This window comes from Mus caroli, unplaced genomic scaffold (assembly GCF_978045245.1).
Source record: "Mus caroli unplaced genomic scaffold, Mus_caroli_1 scaffold_16, whole genome shotgun sequence".
NCBI lineage: Eukaryota > Metazoa > Chordata > Mammalia > Rodentia > Muridae > Mus > Mus caroli.
In genome coordinates this window covers 72,111,068-72,133,560 of record NW_028227271.1, presented here as the reverse complement: position 1 = coordinate 72,133,560, position 22,493 = coordinate 72,111,068, and the positions used below count along the sequence as shown (strand labels likewise).

Genomic DNA, 22,493 nt, shown 5'->3' with positions numbered 1-22,493 from the left:
TTATATATCTGCTGGTTTATGTCTTCACTGTAACCAAATCCTGTGAGCAAGCTAGGTGTCTCCATCTCCAGGAATGTTCCTGTAACTTGGCTCCTGCTAAGAGCATGGCATGCTACCGTAGGTGCTGCACCTGAGCCCGTGCACCCGAGCCTCTGTTGTGTGCCTTTGAACTGTCCCTCAAGTGGTTCAAGGCCTGGTTGGATAATTGTGGAGCCTCAGAAGAAGGTTGATGTTGCTAGCTTAGCTATCTGGTGTATGGCTAGTGGCTCTCCGCTTCACTGTTGGGATGGGCACTGCTGCTGGCAGGGTCTTTGTATTCATCCATCAGGTTCTGAAGGAAGCTGTGCTTTCCTCCACCACGGGAAGTCTGTCCATCACAGTTGAGTATTCAAAAGGGAAAGAGGCAGGTTTTACAGTGAAAAGCTGTTCTGGGGCTGACTGACTGCCCTGGCTGTGGCTGTCCTTGTTTGAACTTAGCAGAGATGCTCTCCAGCAATATCTTTGTTTCTACCACCAGTCTTCAATTCTATTTATTTTATTTATTTATTTATTTATTTATTTTGGTTTTTCGAGACAGGGTTTCTCTGTATATCCCTTGCTGTCCTGGAACTCACTCTGTAGACCAGGCTGGCCTCGAACTCAGAAATCTGCCTGCCTCTGTCTCCCAAGTGCTTGTATTAAAGGCGTGTGCCACCACCGCCTGGTACAGTCTTCAATTCTTAAAGTACTCTTTTTGGCCTCATCTTATTTGTCAATTATGAAAGTGCTTTGTTCTGTGGACATATTTCATGTGTCCAGTGAAGTTCTACATCTCTGACCTCTGGACAGGAGGCCCATTGCCCTGTTTTAATTTAAATCGTATGCATTGCCACTAGTAGGCAATCAGAAAGCCATAGTGGATACAAATGGAGCTGTCCAATTCTATTACTCATACCTGGACTATGACATGAGAGAACTGAGGTAGTGCTTCTTATCCAGCATATTGTTGGCTTCAAGAGAATCAACTCATATATTCACCTGTGCTGTTCAGCATCTTGTTGCTGCACCCAAAGGAGATATTATTGGTGATGCTAGAAAAAAAGAAATGAAAAGGAAGGAAGAATTTGAGTGTTTTACATTATTTTCCTGGCCTGAGCATTTATTCATCTTTACCTTTGGGAAAGCTCCTTGACCCTTATTTCATCCTCAAAGAGTTGCATCTGTACCTTATCCCTTCCAAAGGATGATGTCACAGGCCAAGAGGACCCTACTGAGACCCTGAGTTGGCAATGTTGCAGAGCAGAGCTGCACCTGGCCTGATTGGAAGTCTTTGTGACCAGCACTCCCACATGCTGCTCCCAGTCACTTCTTTGCTCCTTGCAAATCCTCCATCTTCTCCATCAGGCTTTCCTTGAAGCTAGAAGCTTTATAGAATCACTGTCCCTGTGCCCCTGAAATCCAGGACACCCCTAAAGGCATTTCAGCAGATTGCACTTTTGGTGTCTACAGATTCCAGCAGTTGTATTAAACTTTGGGTTATTTTATGGAGGTTGGCTTGAAGCTCGTTGGCTTTTGATCATCACTGACATGTGCCACATGGGGCTCGTTGAGTGGAAGAATTGCCGGAATGTTCTGGAAGGTCTTCTCATTTTCCCATCACCATCCATAGCCGCAGCTGCTCTCTATTGTGTGGGTGAGGAGTGAGGACATCTGTGTGCTTCACATGTACAACAGCCAGACACCATTGAGAGAAGAGGAGAAAGAGAGAGAGAGGCACAGTAAATAAGGAGAAAGGAAAGAAAGCTGTTGCTCAGCACTGGTGGGCACGACAGGTGTCCTTCACATTATTGCACAGATAACAAGTAGGGAGTCACCTACTTCCAGCTCTGATGTACACGTCTAGAATTCAGCCTGGCTTTCCTGCTCTGATAGAATAACTTTATGAGGAGATACAGCGAGTTTTCTGGCTTTGGGTAAAGTAGATTTATTTTGTGCTGCTGGATAACTTTTCCTATGAAATCTTATAATTGTGCAGGAAAACCCAGAGACCTGAGACAGTGGGAACTCAAATTCAGGAGTAGTTTACGCTGTACGTACTCTGAAGACCTTTGTGCAACCCTTTATTCTGGGTGCTTTTGCGTAAGCTTGGCAGTGGAGGAACCATTGAAATGGGCGCCATTTTATTTTCAAACTTTTAAAGGAAATACCAGTGAATTTGAAATAATGGCCCCTGTGGATGTTTCATGAGATTTTTTTTTTCACATGTTGAACAGCACTAAAATTTTTATTTTCTCAGCCTGGAGAAACAGCTCAGCAGTTAAGGGAGTGCACTGCTCTTGCAGACAACCTGCATTTGGTTCACAGCTCACATAGCAGGAAGCTCACAGGTGCCTACAACTCTAGCTCCAGGGAATCTGCAGCCTCCAGCCTCTGTCAGCACCCACTCTCTTTCACACATACCTTCCCCCCTCCCCTAAGCAAATAATTCAATCTAAATTAAGTCTCAGAAGAAAACCATCAGCATTAGTTTTTAAGTTTATCCTTTTTAAAGAAATAAGCCCAGCAGTGTCTATAATGCTAGGTTTCTCATAATCATGATCTCCAAGCTCCCCTGTGCTGCTCTCTCCAGCCTTGCTAAGGATGCTTGTACTGGTTGTACAGGGCATTGATGGACCTTCCTAGCATTTATAAGCAAAGGCTGCAGTGTATTTCAATATATACTAACTGGATCTCTATCTCTCTTTGTTGAAGGGCTGGTGTGTGACAACTGGGCTTGGGTACCCATGTGGCTGTGCAGTTCAGTGTGATTCATGACCGAGGCTACACGTCTTTGCCCTCTCTCTCCTCGGTAAGTGAGACGTCTGAGTGGGAAGTGCTGAGACCCAGAAAGAGTACTACACATTTAGACTAGATGTCTCTTCTGTTAAAAATGGCAGTAAATGACAGCTTTCAGAAAAAAGAACTTTTTAAAAAAAGGTAATGCTATTTGGGTCTGAGTGCACTGTGAAATCACTGGGGAACCTCCAGGACAGGAAAAGAACTGGTGAGTCATGGTGGCTCCCAGTCACATTGTGACTGCCTAACAGGTTTCATTTTTGTGCCTGTGCTGTGTCCTTCCTTAGTTTGTGGTGTGTCTATCTGCCATTGTACTTTCCTATTGGGGGACTTCCTAAGGTGTCCTGTACCTTCTGAGAGAAGCCTCAAATGCCCATGATGTCCTCTGGGATATGCTTCATCTGGGAGCGTATAGACCAGCATCTCTGCTTTCAGAGCTCAGCCTCCAATCAGCAGTCCTGATTGTTGAGACATCTAAAGTCCAACAACCTACCTTTGTGGGAACCCATCTTAGGTGTCTCAGACTTGGGAGGTACCCTCTCATGTGAAATCTGTGGCCACCTTTAGGACTAGAAGAGGGAGGGAAGGGAATGGAGGTGCTGTGGGAGAGGGAGAGGGAGAGGGACAGGGACAGGGACAGGGAAAAGAAGAGGGAGAGGAACAGGGAGAGGGAGAGAGGTAGGGAGAAGGAGAGGAAGAGGGAGAGGGAGAAGAAGAGAGAGGAGGGGAGAGAGAGAGAGAGAGAGAGAGAGAGAGAGAGAGAGAGAGAGAGAGAGAGAGAGAGAGAGAGGAAGAGTGAGACGAAGGGGGGAGAGATGAAAAGGGACAGGCACAGAGAGGGACAAGGATCTATCTTTCATAAACTAGTCACTGGGAACATCCCATTTTATTAAATTACTTCTCAACACAACTAAGTCTGATTGTAGGCAACTTTATTGTATTTTCCAATTTAAAAAAATTGCCAGTGACAGCTATATATACATTCTGTGTATTTTTTACTGTCGCAGTTGTTTGACAGTGTTGCCAGTTCCCTGTTGTTTTTACATCCTGATCTCTACTAAATGGATTTCAAGAATTCAGTTTTTTGGTATGCAGACGAGCTTGGCTGACACTGACTCCCCTATCCGATTCCTACACTTCACAGGACAAGTCTAGGTGCTACATTTTGTGTATGTTTGTAGCCCACATAAATTCAGGTACACAAGGTACCTAAGTACAACTAACTCCAGCAACAGAGCATTTCAGTCCCTCCTCCATGGAGAACCACAGAGCAAGAGAGCTGGAAAGAGCCCCAGGGATATTATAGAGTTCTGTAGATGTGATTTGGTTGTGCCTTGGCCCGTACATTATAGGGGGATATTGTTAGCTCATGTAGGTTGCAGGGGTTACCAGGGCCTGTGATGAGGAAAGACTGCTTCTTGCCCTCAGTCTTTGAAGCAGATGCTTTCACGGTCCTTTAAGATGAGTAAACTGAGTCTCAGAAAGAGTCAGTAATTTACCTACCCAGGCGGGAGCAGAGACAGGATTGGACTCATGGCCCTCAACCCTAAGCCCAGATGCCAACTTAGAGCACTGGGCATGCCATTCTGGAATGATGCACTATTATTATTATTTTTTCCATTCTGAAAATTCCAGGGCTCTTAAAGAAAAGTATACAACAAGTATTAAAGAATTGCTTTTTCAAGCAATTGATTTATCAATCAAAAATTGACAACGTTCCCTTTTGAAGAGGAAGAAATTGCTTTTTCAAGCAATTGATTTGTCAATCAGAAATTGACAAAGTTCTCTTTTGAAGAGGTAGGGGATAAACACATTAGTGTCTAGAGGCCTTAGATTCTCTGCTGTGTCACCTCATCTGTACCACTGCAATGTGACAGTGGCCACATTGTAAATGAATATATATGTAAATGAATGAGTATGACCATGTTCCAGTAAATCTTTATTTACAAAGGTAGGAGGGAGGCTGAAAGTGGTCCTCAAGGCTCTCTTTTGCTGAGCTTTTATCTATGTGGTCTCTGGAGTGCTTAAAGATCTCATCACAGAGAGGATGAGAATAGATCAGGAGCCATTACATCTCCTGACAAAATTTAGCATGGGTGCATAGAATCCTATCACAAATTTTAATGAAGTCTTAAAACTGTGCCTGCAAAAACCTGGGAATAAAGCCGTTGGGGGCTCCATCCCTTGAAAAAGTCTACATGCCCCAAATGTGCTAGGCTAAATTTTGGTATCGGAACTATAGCTATTTAAAGTAAAACTCAAGGAACACTTTCCCCTTGGCATGACTTGTTCCACACCTGGCATGCGTGGCTCAGTTACAAAGCAAGCTCAGTGGTGTTTCCTAATTCCCAGTGTTTGTGCCTTTTCAGTCCCGGACTCTTCATGCTGCTTCACGTACGCGTAGGAGCAGTGTGCAGTTATTTTTGGCTGTCAAATAACTAGGTTGAACAAAATGTTGAGCTATTAACTGTACTTATTTTACTAAGAGCAAAAGTAGGTGTCTACAGGACTCATTTTAGAAAAAGATAACTTGGCAACACTATACGCATGCATCCAAATAGGTGGTTTCGTTTGTTTTTATTTTTGTTTTTTTGTTTGGCCTTTTTTAAATATATTTTTTGAACTATTTACACAGACATACAAGTAAGGAGATACAGACTGAGTAGGTTCTACTGATGTATTTGGAATACACACATATTTGTGTATAGTGACAATAGGTGAGAAACGAGGCCATGAATTTGAAAGAAAGCAAGGGAAAGTACATAGGGTGACTTTCTGGGAGCAGAGGGATACAATTATATTAGAATCTCGAAAAGTAAAGGAATAATTTTAAAGCACTATTTTTTCTTTTAAAAGGACGCCTTAATGTGTTTTTGACTGTGCTATATTACTGGAAGCCCATTCACTCGGCTTCCTTGAGGAATTAAGTCAAGTTCACTGACTCTTGGACCCTGATAGAAGATAGCTTTGTGTCCTTGCCTTTGCCAAGGAGCTCCCCTTCCCAGATTCTTACTCTACCCGAGTGGAAATGTACTCTTTGCTTTAGTAACACCAGGATAACATTGAAATGCTGCCTGTAGAAGTAAAAGTTCTGTCTATGACATCTTATTAGCTGAGAAAAATAAATTGCAATTTGCTGTTGTATTTCATCTTAAATGTGTTTATATCCATGTAATCTCTGTATACAGGTTATGTATCTAGTAAAGTCTACTAGATTATGCATTGTGCTTTGAATATGATATCTTTACAGCTGAGGAACTTGTATTCTTAAGAATAATTTTATAGTATGTATATATTTATCTTGTGTGTGAGTGTGAGATTGTGTGTGTGTGTGTGTGTGTGTGTGTGTGTGTGTATGGGGTGTGTGTGTATGTGTGTGTGTGTGACATAGTGCCTGCATGATGTTCAGAGGACAACTCACAGGAGTCACTTTTCTCTCTCTACCACGTGGGTCCTGGGAATTGAGAACAGACTGTGAGGCATGGAAGAAAGTGACTTTATCCTCTGAGCCATCTTGTGAACACCAAAGAGATTTGTATCTTACAGATAATTTCAATGAAAATGAATAAATTATTTGCATGTAGCGAATGGTGATTGTGGAATACATGCTTAAAAAGGATGCAAATTTCAGTAATGCCTGCATGAAGTGAACTACTGCTAGTATTTAATGAGATTTCTGTTAGTATGTCCTCTCTGAGCGATTTGTGGAATTATAGCAGCCTAGGCAGACGGGTTTGATTGAGACTCTTCACTTGTTATACTATGCAGCTTCAAAGTATGACAAATTGTTAAGAAACCTAATTTTAATGTCTAAATAATATTGTACCACGTAAAGACTCTATCTTTGGTTGGACATGTTTGTATTGAAGTGACCACGGACAGAGATGTTGGCCCAGACTTCTCATCCCTGGCTTGTCTTGTTCCAGCTTTATATGCAACATTGTCTTTGTATTTGTGAAGCAGAGACATTTGGTGCATAAGCAGTGTTGCCTGAGCCCTAACCATCAGCATAGAGCCTTCACCTAACTGAGGGTGGATTCATTAGGAAGAATAACTGTAGCTGATTTAGTATTTCAAAATAAGGGTCTTAGACTGTCAGTTGGCTTTTAAAAGTGTGAACAGATAATTACCCTTCATGAACAATGTGCTAGAGAGTTTGTTTTGATAAAAATATCACTCCCGCTGTGTAGCATCACTTAATAATTGTTTCGGTATGATGACACTCATTCCCTTTTTTATATTTTTTTATTGTTTCTTGTTTTGTTGATGTTATTCAAGTGGTAATTAGCTGCTGCTCTAGAATGGAGGCTGGAAATAAGCACGCGTGAAGATGTGCTCATGGATGTGTTAGTCAGACCCAACGTTTTGTGAGAAATCTTTATAACTAACATCTTAAGGATATTAACTCATTGTTATTGCTTCATTCTTTTTGATTGTTTAACTTTTAAAAATCATATGGCTTTTTAAAATGATGGCTTTTCCTATTTCTTTTTGCTCATTAGCTTTATCGTTTTAAATATGTTTATTTTAATGGTATCAAATTTTTTCTTTATAGTTTCTTTAGTCACTGCTTAGAAAATTTGAGATTTAGTTTTACTTTTTTCTGATGTAATTAAAGATTTTCCTGTTTTGATTCAGGAGGCAGTTATTTAAAGTAGATGACACTCTTCTTATCTCGTTCATCTTATTTTTAAAAGAAGATTTTATTGTATTATTTTAAATGATGCATATCTGTGTGGGTTTATGTGGGAGTATGTGTGTATGCATGAATGTAGGTGCCAGCAGGGGCCAGAGATGTTGGATCCCCTGGAGATGGAGTTATAGGTAGTTGTGAGCTGCCCAGCATGGGTGCTGGTAACCGACTTTGAACCCTCCATATGAGCTCTTAACTGCTCATCCATCTCTTTAGATCTTCTCTTCTTTATTAATAAAACTCAATTTCAATTTTGGTATCAGAGAATATCCGGGCACCCAAATGCAGGTAGGGAAGGCTGGAGTTTTACTTTCCTTTATCTTATGGTGGAGTCTCATATTACCAGTCAGGCTGCTGAAATTCCTTTAATATTTTGTAAGTCCTCTTTGTTTAGAAAATGAGTAACTTCTGCATGTTGGGGTATTCCGCAGTCCTTACCTATCATTGAGAAATTGTAAATGTAAGCATAAAGTAAGTATTTATAAACATACTTGATGTTGGCCATCAGTTTTGGGTTTTGTTAGCAAGCTTTAATGGTATATGACATGTTTTATATGTGGCATTTTACACACACACACACACACACATTCGCACACATGCACACACAATATATATATATATATATATATATATATATATATATATTTCAATCAAGATTAAGAAGTCATTGTAGCAGTTTTGCTTCTTGTCTCTGTCCTGTGTATAACTTTTGCCCAATGTTTATGTGGCATGTATAAAACTCTAAAACTAAGTTGCAAAACTCAGATATGATGCTAATGTCCACACTCTGTTCCCGTTACTCATCTACGTGGTCAGTCGATGGTGGACTTGAGGTGATGGTTTGGACACATATCCTTGTGCTCCCAGGAGGCTGAATCTCTAAAGGGGAGCACAGCTCAGCATTCTTATCTCCTTTGCTGTTTCTTGAATATAAAAGCACACAGGATACAGGTTTACTAGCTGTGAAATAGGTGATGACTTGCTTATACTAGAGGGAGCACTGGATAAGGAAAGCAAATCCTAAAATAATTTGCAGAACTGCAGGGGGTCTTTCTTCTCATGCCCTTGCCCAAGTCAGGGTTTTATTTCCTCATATTTATATGTGCATTGTTGGGGAGGGTACGTTGCTTGCTTACACATGCTGAATGATCATATTTTAGGGCTAGAGATTTAGCCTGCCATTCCGAATAATGTCACTTCTTATTCTGCTTGTCCTTTTGTCTGTCCATCTGGTGGAAAAATCTCTGTGATGTGATCCAGAGAGGCCTGTGCCGACCTGTTGGTTAATCACATGCATTTTACTCTGTGCTATAAAAGTTCACTAGTAGGAAACTTGTCTGCTCTCATTATCCACGTTAGAATGCACCAGGATTGCCATCCCTACCCATCAGCCTGGCCTCCTACTCTGCTCTCTTCTGTTTGGAGTTGTAGCCTTCTTCCCCTTTTGTTTATGTGAGCGCCCACTGAGCATGCCCTCAGCCTGGAGCTCCCAGCATTATGTCTGCACTAAACATTTGTGAGTCTTCATAGATGTGTGGTGAAGCCCACTCTCCATTTTCTGTCCATGATGCTCACGACAAGCAGGGTAGGGTGTGTATGGGCTGTTTATTCTCAGAGACACATTAGTGTGGCAGATGTATATGGGGTTAATTGCTGGGATTTGAAGGTTTTCATGTGCCTGAGAGGACACTGCCTTCTCAATTGAACTATATGTAGGATCCTTTGACAGAATATCCCCAAAGGGAAAAGTGCCTGTGTTTGGGTGTTTGGGTTTCAGGGCCCTTGGGATTTTCCTGCACTGTCTCCACATCAGAGACTTGCAGAAGCCTCTTTGTTGCAGGGGTGCAGTCTTAAACAGCTCACGCTTATCCAGCACTTTCATGTGGCTTTTGTGTGTTTGTGTCTCTGTCAGTCAGACCACAAAGGGCTGTCATTTCACCTCATTTGCTTTTGCTTAAAGCCTGGACAAAGATCATGCCGAGGAAGCCAAAGTGGAAAAAGCAACAGTCGGAAAGATGGTCAGGCGATTCTGGGAAGTAAACACTGCTGTGATTTCATAAAACAGTGTCCAGGAATATTCGGCTCTTATATTTCATTGCTAAGAAATAAGGGGGGCACAAATCTAAAGCATTTGCAGTCTGAAAAGAAAATAGTAGACTTTTTTTTTTTTTTAGTACACATAATTTGGGTGATGACCCTGTTTTTTAACCCAGAGGCCGCATGTAAGTACCATTGTTTCCCCTTTCTATGCTGGAGGTTTCTCTACTACAGGCAGAGTGAAAAGGCAGGCAGGCACCCACTGACTTGTGTAATCCCAGCAGCCCACTTGATAGCTACTCTGGTATATTCTGGTCAAGGCCATGACCCAAGTGTGACTGGGCTGTTTATTCCTTTGCCTCACCGCCTTGTTTTCAGGTCACCCGCCTTTCTTTGGAGGTCATCAGCTTTTATTACCCATCCGCCATTATCTTTCTAATAAGACTAAACATCTACAACCTTAAGCACTGATCTGCGAACCCTAATTTCTGGTGTATTGAAGACCCATTTATTCTGTTTTCTTCAGGAAAAGGTCCTTCAAAGCATTTGCTACATGTTTTTCCAGGCCTTGCCTTCTTTCCCACTCTCTGGGAGCCCACCCTTTACCCTACTGCAAGCCCCTCCTTGTTGAGAGGCCCAAACTGGCATGCTGCTAAACGTGTCTCAGTGAAGTTCAGTTGGCTTCATACTGAGTAGTCAGCGATATTTGTGTCCCTGATCTCTCCTCTCTCCTTGACAGATTTCCCATCTGTTTAAAAGCCTCATTCATTGTTTGCCAGTTTTATACATGAATGCATGGATATTAGTCACTTCTATCTTCATTCTTATTTCTCATCTTTCTCCCTCTCTGACTAGAAACCTCATCAGCAAGTCTCCCTCCTTTTATGCCTTATTTTTCTCTGTGACCTACTGAGGTTATTAGAGTTTCTTGTCATTTGTGAGAGATCAAATACTGGAGCCAGAGAAACTTACCAGTGGCAGTGCCACTCAACCCCTCCCCAGCTCACTGCCCTGTCCTTAAACCCCTCATCTCTGCTCACTGTGTCTCAGCCTCGTCTCTCTGCCATCCAGTCATGTGAGTCCTGTGTGCTTCAGTGAATACCTCCATGGTTCTCACTGCTTGGAGTCTCTTTGAGTCTGCTGATTTAATACCATTTAAACACAAGTGACTACCCCTGCTAGGACCTGCAATCCCACACTCTAGAACTGTCCGTTTAATTGCCTATCTGGTCTCACAGATTGGGTATCAAATAATGGTTTTGAGTAGCATGATAAACCTGAGTTCCTTTCCTACTTCCCTCGTTCTGTCTTCTCCATGATACTAAAGGCAAGTCCTTTCTCCTAGGTGCAAAGGTTCTGGGATTGAAATGATGCTCAGTTCTGCTCTTTGTCTGCTGTGCACAAGCCATCACTCAATCTCATCATTGATCCCCAGACCTAAAATCTACTACTTTCTAGTACTTTCACTGCTAGTCTCTTCTTTGCTTCTCTGATGATCTTTTTCTTAGTGATGTGAGTATATTCCTCAAGATCTCCCCACTTCTGCTGTGTTTCCAGCCTCTGGTCAGGCTCCCTTCCTCTTCTTTACGCCCTAGTTGTCTCTGTGGAGCTCTGCTCAGGGCCCTCGAGTGACTCCATTTCTTTTGGATGAAACCGGTCTTCATTGCTGCAAGGCCCCTCCCTTTCTTTATCTGTCACCCTTCTTCCCATTGTCAGTTTCATTGTAACTCCGTTCTCTAGTGTGATATGGCCTCTGGCTCTTTACAAACTCCCTTCTGTTGGTTGTGGTAATCTATTTGAAAATCAATTACACTGCTGAGTGACATCTCCTCCTTCAGGTTTTCTTAATCATAATTCCTTGGTGTTACTCCTGAGCAATTTACCAACTCTAAAACAATCTTACTATTTTTCCCCAAAGTATTTAGAAGTCTCTGACTTATTCAATATATCGTTTTATAAGTTAGTCTACTTTCTGGTCTCCCTCAGTGTAAGCTCCACTAAGGAAGGGTGCTTGCATATTTTCATTACACATTGCTCCATCCTTTGGTGGGTGAGCATGACCTTCTCAAAACATAATTGGCTGCCAATAATTATTTAAAGTGTAGATTGATTCATTGATAAATGGCTGACTGATGCATTTGGGAGGTTTACCAAGCTGAATGGGTAAAGACTTGTTTCTAATTTGGTCATGCACAGTTGGACATCTGCTAGCTTGTGCGAAAGAGGAAGAGCAGGGCTCTTCCTGAATCTCAACCAATTAGCACATTTGCTGTGCTTTCCCAGCTGTTATCTAGCAGGTGGATAATTGCTTGTTCACCAATCCTAAGAACTCAACTTCCCATCCTCTATGTGCTCTTCCTCTTTTTTTTTTTTTTTTCACCAAGATGAATTCAGTAACATCCCATCCCCATCATTTGCTTGTACAGTTTTATATACAGTTGAAGCTCTTGTCAGGTTGTCTCTACCTCTGTTTCATTCTTTTCAAACTACTCCCTCCCAGGCTTGGTTATTGCGCTCATCTCCTCAGTACTGACCACTGTGGTGTACAGCACGTGTTGGGCTATGCCGTGCCAAGTGTGTTCTTTAATGAAGTTACTCAGATGAAAATTTTATGATGTTTAGATTGTCTAGTGATTTGCAGTGTGATAAAATGTGCTCCCTTAGACTCTCGAGAGTGCTCCCATTTATATGATATGCGTATTATGCGATCTTACAATAATACATTAGTCAGGTTTGCATCTCAGGCTTTTCTACACATTATTGAACTCTGCTGTCTTTCTGACTGATCTTTGAGGGTTTCCAATGTGATTGACCACCCTTCTTGATCATATCCTTCCAAAATCTTTGTCTTACTTGCTTTAATGAATGCTGTTTTGTTCTTGTGTAGGATTCTCTATTCCTGGCTGTCCTCAAACTCATCACCTTCTTGCTTCAGTTTCCCTGTGCTGGGATATTGGCCCTAGAGCTCTTGAATAGACTGGCTATTCAGTCTGAAGGGGAATAAAATGGAGGTGAGGTGAAAGATATACGTAGCCCAGTGCGGTTCTCCTCTGTACTGGAGGGTTAGGTGACAGTTCCTTCCTGGAGTTTAACATTTCATAAATCAAGTGCTTGGGCTACTATCAGTGTCACAGCAGAGCTTTATCAGTATCATCTTCAAGGAGTCTATGTTGTTAAACACAAAAATAGCCTAGCACGGCACGGCTGCCAGGTTACGGGGTGAGGCAAGCTCAGAACTCTGAAGTTGTTTTTCCTGTAACACAGTTATCTGGATGTACATGTCCAGAGAACAATATTGATGTGAAGGGAGAGAACACACTGTTCAGAACCAAGTACTGTCTGAGGTCAACTGGATGGATAGGTAGATATTAATAGACAGGCCAATAGATAGAATATATTTATAGGCATATATATATGTGTGTGTGTGTATGTATATACACACACATATGTACATATGTATATTCATATATATATGTGTGTATACATATACAGATCACATACACACATATATACGTGTGTATATATGCATATATATATATATGTATATATATATATATATATATATATATATATAGTGGACCCACTGGGATGAATGCATAAATTGGTGACTAAATCTGGGTAGTAAAACTCACCTAAGTAGTTCAGTTATGAACTCCTAGAACATTATGTAATAAATTTTTGTAGAACAATAAACACTGAACAGTACCTATTAAATAAGTGGTATTCATTGACTTTGTGCACATATATACATTTGCCTATGATATATCACTTATATAGCCACCCCCTTTCTGATCAGCCATTCCTGAGTATATTACTGGGCCATGATGCTAACTGTATCCATAGCAGTGGTATACAAATGTGATATATCTGCCAGTCTAGCATATCCATCAGTGAGTCTAGCATAAGTAAGGCAGAAAGGCACACACTTCCCTTATTAGTGCTCATTTGAGATGTTGCCATGAGACTACACATATTCAGAAGGACATGTCTATTTTGGGTGGATAGGGCCAGGGGGAAGGTAGCTCTTGATACCTAGTCCATGTTGGCCTGGAACTCATTTTGTTGCCAAGACTAGCTTTGAACTTAGTGCAAGCTTTCTGCCTCAGCTTCCTCAGGGTGGGGATTATAGTCACGTGATACTATATCTGCTATCTCTTCAATTCTTATTCTTTATTTTTTCAAATCCCTATTAACCATTACTTTTCTGTATTTCTTTTAGAATTTCTTCCTTCTTAAACCCGTTTGATACAATTAAATATCTCTGCCACTATAGTTTTTGAATCAATTTCTTTTATCTACTAACTTTATATTTTATGTATTATGTTGCATTCTTGTTATTATTCTATAATTCAGATATGGAAATGTCAATAAGGTCCTAGAATTACCTTCTGGAATATCTTAATAGTACTGAAGATAAAACTGGAACTTTGACAGCTGAGTTAGCTACAGATATATGTAAGAGTCTGTTTGCATCCTCATATGGAGTCTTGCATGAGTTTGTTCTGTGTGGTAGATTATTCACAATAAGTTGTTCTCTGGAGCAAATCTCAAATGGTCAGATACATTCAAAACTAACGTTTCTAATGAGATGCACATAATTTGTGAAGGTATCTTTGATCTGGGGACAGCATTTTCTTTTCTGAAGCCCATATACATTTCCCAAGTATTGAATGTATCAAGTATAGACACAATGTGTCACCCACCCCTTCCTGCAGTCACACACTTGAGATCAGAAGGAAGGATTGGATTCCTTGGAATGTAGCAATGGCTGCACAGTGAGATGACTTAGTGAGTAAGGACACTTGCTGCCAAGCTCAGTGGTTTCAGCTCCTTCCTCAGAACCTGGTCGAAGGAGAGAACCAGTTCTTGCAGATTGTCTTGGGAGCACCATGTGTGTTCACACACATGCATGTATTTACATGTATACACATGGATAAATAAATTAAGGTTTCTTAATGGTAGCAGCAATCCAAACTTAAGGAATGTAAGAGTTTTATACTCTGAAATGGTGCAGTGCTGAGAGGTTATCCGTAATAACGGCCACAATCATTTCAGTGTTGCTAGCACTCCAAGCAGTGATCAACATGTATTGCTTTGTCTTCCCAACAGTCATCCGTTGCTAATCCTAACCAATGCTTTCCTCAGTTCAGAGATGGCTGGGGAAAGCTGTGGCGATGTTAAGAAATGTGCCAAGTTTATGCCAAGATCACCAAGGTGGCTGAGCCTCGTGCATAATATTAAATTTCTTAATCTAACATGTATATCACTGATTTCATCCAAAAGTTCTCAAAGGAATGCCCTTGGGAGAATATTATGAAAAAAAATAAAACCACAATAGGCTATTAAAATCACCTATTTTAAATATTATTGATAAATAAGCTAGCTATAGATTTCTACAAATAGAACTTTAGTCTTTTATTTCTTGGAGCTTGCATATATTTTGAGGATAGGACCTTGCTCTTACTGTATAATTATCTTGTAGAAGACATATGATTGGTGGTTGATTTCACATAAAAAATCCATCCCACATGAACAGACATCTGTATAAACAAATGGTGCTTCTGACCCATCTCTTCCTGGACATGGGGGTCACCAAGGACTTGCAGGCATCCCAATTAATGTCTGGTTGGAAATCAAGTTTCTGTGATTGATGTAAACCACTCACCACTTTCTTGGAAATTATGGGCAAACTCATAGTGAGAACCCTCATTCTCCCTCCTTCCTAAGCAGATGCCTTGTGAGCACACTCAGTAGGAGTCTGCTGCAGCCACTGGGGATGTAGTGATGACTGTGACGGACACTGATGTACTCCTGACTCTCAGGATGCATTAGGGCATCACAGCAATTACAATAAACAAAAGATGTGTCATACCTGGATTCATCTGGTAGAGCATGAATAAGAGGCAATCTCGAATCGCCTTGTAGAGAATGAGGAGGCAATGACCTAAATAAGACCAACAGAGCAATTATAGTATAGGGGACTTTGTTAGCCATGACATGAAACTTATGTGTTTACCGCAACTTTGAGAAGTGCTTGGGGAAGGTGGTTGGACAGGATTGGTTGGCATTTTCTATTTGTTATTTAAATTGGCATGGATACTACTAGGACAGTGAGCCACAAAGTAAAAGGAGTGAAGCAAGAAGACTTTGGAGGAGTCTGTCTGCCATAGGCCACTCTATGGCATGGGGGGTGGATGAGTGAATGTCTCAGTGGAGGGGGAAGAAAGTGGATCTTGATATTTTTAGACACTGCATCTGTGTTACTCTACCTGAGTAAAGATGGAAAAATAAATCATGGGATCTGGTTGGGATGGAAGCCCAGAGGCCTTTGTGTCCACAGATCTTCCGAGAAATCAGGAATGTTAAGCATGCAGGCATTGTCTTTTCAATGGGAAAGTGGCAGAAAACAAAACAAAAACAAAAGAGAATAAAATAAAAGCTGCTCTTCCATTAAGAAAGCTGGAAATTAAAAGCCTCATGATCTGCATTATCTGTTGGGCCAGGATATTTCAAGCTCATACAACCAGGACTGGAGGTGGCTAATAATCTAAATGACCTGTATGTTATGTTTATGGCCAGAGCAGGCCATAGCCTTCCCTAGGCTCTGAAGTAGTAGAGGTACCCTATCTCTAGAACCCATCTTCTTGGAAGAAATGCTCTGTATTCTGAGTTGAGTTTTGATGCACTGATGCTTTATTGTATACTGGGGTTGTGTTATACCAGGAAACTTTCCCCAACTTGTACTGTGTTCTAAGTCTGCTGACAGTGGCATCAGGCTCCCTGAGGTCTTGATCCCGGTTGATGAAGTTAACCTACACTGGGTTTCCATCCTCACCTCTCTGCAGTTCCTTTCTCTGTCCACCACAAGTGCTGGCAGGGTCCTTCTCATCATAGCAACTTTGGATTTAAACAAGTAAATATGATAGACCCTGTCCAGGGACAGAAAATCCCTGGGAAGGTAGATTTAGGAAAGAAAGACAAAAATTCTTCCTGGGCCATGTTAACTTTTGTTTTTGAAGGGGTTTGTTTCTTATTCAGATGGAGTAAGCACTTAGTCCAAGCCAGTGTGGCCTGCTGTGAGATTATTGGAGGTTGAAGTACATATCTGTGGTCCCTGCCTTGTTGACCTCACAAACAAGTCACTGAAGAAGAGCAGTGTGCTCTGGTCAGAATTAGAAGACATAATTAGGGTGCTGACACAGGTAGGGGAGCTCTTGATAACATTTTATTTGAAGTTTGATTTTTCAGAAATGATGGCAAATGTGACAGAAATTCCCAGAAGTAATTCTGTTCTTGAGAAATGCCACTCAAAGCCTTAGTAGTGGCAACCTCTAATGTTTTACCGTTGGATCCCATTGTGGCTATGGGAGTCAGAACAAGCTCTTACAGCAAGTATCTAATTTGAGTTCCTGTTAGCATCAATTCCCCCTTTTACTAATTAGCTCTCATTGTATCTAGGAAGGCACTGACCCAGGTATACTCTGAACTCAATTTTTTTTTTTCTCCAGTTAACCTATTATCAAATTGCACTTTAAAACAACATATCACTGTTCACTGCATATTACTCTTTTACATTATTTTCAATTTTAAAATTGTGTGTAAACTTTCTTTTTGCTTGTATGTATGTCTGTGCATGTGCAGGCTAGCTTTATGTCAACTTGATACAAGCTAGAATTATTGAAGAGGAGGGGCCCTCAATTAAGAAGATGCCTCCATAAGATAAGATTGTAGGCAAGCCTGTAGGGCATTGTCTTAATTAGTGATGGATCGAGAAGGGCCCAGCCCAATGTGGGTAGGGCCACCCTTAGGCAGTTGGACCTGGGTTCTAATAAGACAATAGCCCGATGAAGCCATGGAAGAAGAGCCAGTAGTAATACATTTCCATGGCCTCTGCATCAACTCCTGCTTCCAGGTTCCTACCCTGCTTGAGTTACAGTCCAGACTTCCATCAGTGATGGATTATGATGTGGTCATGTAAGCCAAAACCAAGAGTTTTTCTTACAAGGATTTTAGTTCACCATGCTTACATTGTCATCACCTTTGTAAAATCTGTCTAGGGAAGTCAGGATACCTGGATTTTATCAGTCGTATAGAACTTTGATTTTCTATCACAAAAGAAACAATACATTCTATCACTGTAAAGCTAATGACCCACATTTCTCATTGTTAGTGTAAACGAGACTTTGTACTTGTTCCCTGAGGCAGATGTACTTTACTGTAAAGTAGGGTGCAGGGCGGGTTGATGAGAAGTAATGGCCTGTGAACTTTCAGAATCCATGGGAAGTACTCTGGCATTAGGATATGCCTCATTTGTATGGTGTAGTCAGTGATCAATAGTCTTTTCAGTTAGTGTTACTGGGAAAAGTGGATATCCAAAAGCACAAAAATAAAACTAGGTCCTCCTATCTCTCCCCAGTTCTACCAACTTAGAGTGGTAGAGTGGTTCAAAGATTTCCATGCAAAGTCTAAAATAATGGAACCATTAGAAGAAAATACAGAGTAAACACTTAAACACTTTGGGTTATGAATATATATATATATATATATATATATATATATATATATTGCTTGTAAGACTTGAACAGTAAAGTCAACTAATGTACTGTTCTAGTTAAGGTTTCTTTGTTGTGAAGAGACACTATGACTATGTCTTATAACAACTCTTATAACAGTTCTAATAAAGGACAACATGTAATTGGGGCTGGTTTAGAGTTTCAGAGGTTTAGTCCATTATCATCATAGTGGAAAGTATGGCAGCATCCAGGCAGACAGTACTGGAGGAGCTGAGAGTTCTACATCTTCATCTGCAGGCAGCAGGAGGTGACTGTGTCACTGGGTACAGCATGAGCATATATAAAAGCTTGCCTACACAGTGACATACTTCTTCCAACAAGGACACACCTCTTATTAGTGCCACTCCCTGTGGGCCAAGCATTCAAACACATATGTCTTTGGGATCTATACCTATTCAAACCATCACATATGCAAACTGGCAAATGAGATGAATTGAATTATGAAGCTTTTACACAGCCAACTGAATGAAGCAACTGAAAGGATAAAACAACAACTTGAGGACTAGTAAAATAAAATGGCAAGTATGAGTCTGACAAGGGTACTACTAGCCTGTACTAGTACTAGGATGTAAGATAGCCTCAAAAACAGAATGAACTATCTGATTACACATGAAGAAATGATAGAGGAGACACTGTCAAAAGAGAAACATGCAAATGGACAATGAGCATAAGAAGAAACTACTCACTTTATATATTCTTTATGGGAATGTAAATTCTAGAGTGAAGAACGGTATAAAGGTTTCTCAATAAGGTGGAAGAGAACTATGGCCTCTTTCAGCCATCTCCATCTATTGTATACAGCCCAAGCAAAGACTTGGGCTTACCCAAGAGGTAACTACATGCCTATTTACTGCTGCACTGTTCACAAGAGCACTTGGGATATCTTGTGGCAGATGTATGGATTAAAAAAAAATGCAAAATGGAATATTATTTAGCTATAATACAGAATGAAATCATTTCCTCTGTGCTAATATAAATGTATGTAAACGGCACTTATTAAGTGAAATAGGCAAGGGCTTCAAAGACAGATGCCCTATATTCTTAGTCATCTGAAAATAAATAAAACTTGATCTCAAAAAAGAGAGTTACGGTGGTGATGACTAGGGGAAGGGGAGGTAGAATAAGAAGTACAAGAAGAGCCAACCAGAGCCATAGACGACGGTTGTTGTGGCTGGCAAAGTCTAGGATTCCCCAACACTGTGGGGTAACTACGAGTGATGTCATTGTGTATTTTAGGAAGAACTAGATTCTAAGCACACAAATATTAAAGCATTGAGAAAAAAATTGAAATTGTTCATTAACATGATTTGACCATTATGAATATATGTACAAATTGTATCATGGGTCTATTCCCCACAACATTGTGTTCTGTTATTATATGCAAAGAAACAAAGAAATGATAGCAGACCAAGCAGTCAAATAAATAATGAAGTAAGAAGTGGATTTCACTCTTATAGGGTAACGTCATTGGTAAAGACAATTTCAGAATTTTAGAAGATTATAGAAGATCTCCTTTAAAAATTCATGATACTTGGGCCTGGAGAGATGGCACAGTGGTTAAAAGTATTTGTTGCTGTTTTAAAGAGTTATTTCTCAACACCACCATCAAACTGCAGTTCAGAATACCCAACACCTTTTCCTGAGTTACATAGGTACCAAGCACAATGAGGAAAATTCACTTTAAAAAATCTTCTAGATATGTTTTAATGTCTAATACTGTAGGGATTAAGAGTAAATTCTTAAGAAATCTATGTGGATGAGTTTATATGAAGTGGTTCTGTGTCTGTTAGTCTGAATTCTAGAAGTGTGTGTCTCCCTGTCTCAGCTACATGGAAACAGGCATGCACAAATCACAAGTGTTGAAGGTAACTACGGTCAAGGTGAAGATGGGGAAGTCATTGGTAATGGTGAACTCACGGAGGAAAAGATGAGGGGATATATGGTCTCTGGTGCAAGTGAGCCCATGAGGGATGAGAAAAGATGAAGGAAATGGAACTTGTATCCCCTGGCCAGGGTTTGGGTAATGACTTCTCTCCATTGTCAATGAGACACAGAAAATGAATCCCCTTTGATTTCTCCTCATGGTAAAATTCTGGAATTAATTCATTCTTTGGGATGGAATCAGGGAAAGGAAGGGGGGGTTCATTATAGTTTTAAAAAATTTTAATAGATATTTCCTTCATTTACATTTCAAATGCTATCCCAAAAGTCCCCTATACGCCCCCCCCCCCAGTTGCTCCCCTACCCACTCACTCCCACTTCTTGGCCCTGGCATTCCCCTGTACTGGGGCATATAAAGTTTGCAAGACCAAGGGGCCTCTCCTCCCAGTGATGGCCAACTAGGCCATAATTATACTTTTAAAGATTAATTTTTTTCTACTTTGCCCTTACAAACACCACAGAATACCTATTTATTGTCAGTAGAAGTGCGATAAAAATTCAGCGAACTGAAAATCAGCAGCCCAGAAAGATGCCTGGGAAGATCAAAGAGAAGAGAAATGCAGGTCCCATTCCTATCCCCTTACTGAAAGCATACATCTATCATTTGGAAAGTCTAGGGGGCCAGCAGAGCTACATCACAGGATGGATTTCCTGATGCAGTGCATCCCATCATGCCTCCTTGTTAGCAGAAAAGCATTGTGATACAGCACTTCTAAGGATGTAGACTCAATGCTGGCTTTGATAGCTCCTATATTCAGACTGAACACCTCAGAGAAGAGCCCTGTGCCAGGAGGGCATGCACATTTGTACAGCATTCTATTCCTTAGAAAACAGTCAGTTGTTCTCCACTGACTCATCCTAGTTTAAAAGCATGGTTGTCTTCTCCTCCTTCAGGATCTCTAAACTCCTGGATCATTCTTCTAATTGTTCAAAAAAAAAAATGCACAAACAAAACAAACAACAAAGTTACACACAACTAAAATCTACTAAATTCTATTAAATTCTACTAAAATCCTGTCCTGTAACTGAGGGTAATATGCGTTCCATAGATTTTTTTTTTGGAAAAGCATTTCAATAATGTCTATGATACATATGAAAATTCTTTTATCTAGCAGTGATTATTCTAAACATTCTGATCACAGAAATAAGAATACTAGTATATGTAAATAAATATAGGTTATAAAGCTAGATACTCCTGGAGAAATATGTACATATATATATGCATATGTATATAAATATGTATAAATATATAAACATATGTACATATACACATACATATGTTTATAGCCTTGTGTTCAGGTTTTTTTTTTCTTCTGCCTACTGAAGTCAACCTTTTTCATTGAATGGCTATCAATCAATTACAATAGGTGTGCTACTGGTTTAAATATTAGTTAAAATCATTGTCCTTGACCTCAAGAGAGATTAATTTTATTATACAAGAAAATATTTACAGTCACTTCAAAGACAATAGCATACCTTAGAATAAACTTAACCAAGGATGTGAGATACCTCTACAATGAAAACTTTAAGTCTCTGAAGGAAGACTCTAGGAAATAGGAAGATATCCCATGTCCATGAATCAGTAGAATTAATATTGTGAAAATGGCCATCGTACCAAAGGCAATTTATAGATTCTATATAATCTCAATCAAACTATCCATAAAACTCTTTATAGAATTAGAAAAAAATTGTCAAATTCACTGGGACCATAGAAGAACCCAGACAATCAATTTATTCCTGAGCACAAAAAAAAAAAAAAAAAAAAAAAAAAAAAAAAAAAAAAAAAAAACCAAACTACTATTCTAGGGGTTGCCATTCCAGATTTCAAAATATATCATAGAACTGTATTCATGAAAGCATTATGTTACTAGCATAAAACCAGACATGTACATCAATGGAATAATAGAAAAGACCCAACCATGAATGTTAACTAGAACCATCTGATGTTTGACAAAGAGGCCAAAACATACACACACTGGAGAAAAGACAGAATCTGCCAAATGATGCTTCGAAACTTGGGTGTCCTCTTGGCGAAGAATAAAATCAGACCCGGGTCTATTGCTCTGCACAAAATTAGTTCTAAGTCGATCAGAGAGCTCATTTTGAAACTGGAAACAGTGAAAGTTCTAGGAGAAAACACAGCAGTATCCTTCTGACTTCCTGAAATGGTTCCATTTCCCTATTTTATTACAAAGAGTTCTCCCTAAGTCTGTATGCCCCATTTGTATGTGACCACATGAACCTAGGAAAAAACCTAGAAAGGTGTCTTCCATAATTTGAGTGTGGCTTATGTGATAAAGTGTGAGGTGATTTCCAAGAGATGACCCTGAAACAGGCAGTGAAGTTGCAAGTGTACAAGAGCTTAGGAGGCATGGAGCTGTGGGTTCTAGCCATTTTCTGGCTCAGAAGTGACACCTAGATAGAAGTGATCTTGC

At 40.2% G+C, this 22,493-nt stretch overlaps 1 protein-coding gene across 2 annotated transcripts in view; it reads left to right on the top strand.

Moving 5' to 3' along the window:
* Sema5a (semaphorin 5A) overlaps positions 1 to 22,493 on the top strand; it is a 460,555-nt gene that overhangs the window by 97,678 nt on the left and 340,384 nt on the right. For both annotated transcript variants that reach the window (XM_021182965.3, XM_085832019.1), the window contains exon 2: positions 2,731 to 2,827. The gene's annotated coding sequence lies outside the window, so the exon portion shown is untranslated. The remainder of the gene's footprint in view (positions 1 to 2,730; positions 2,828 to 22,493) is intronic.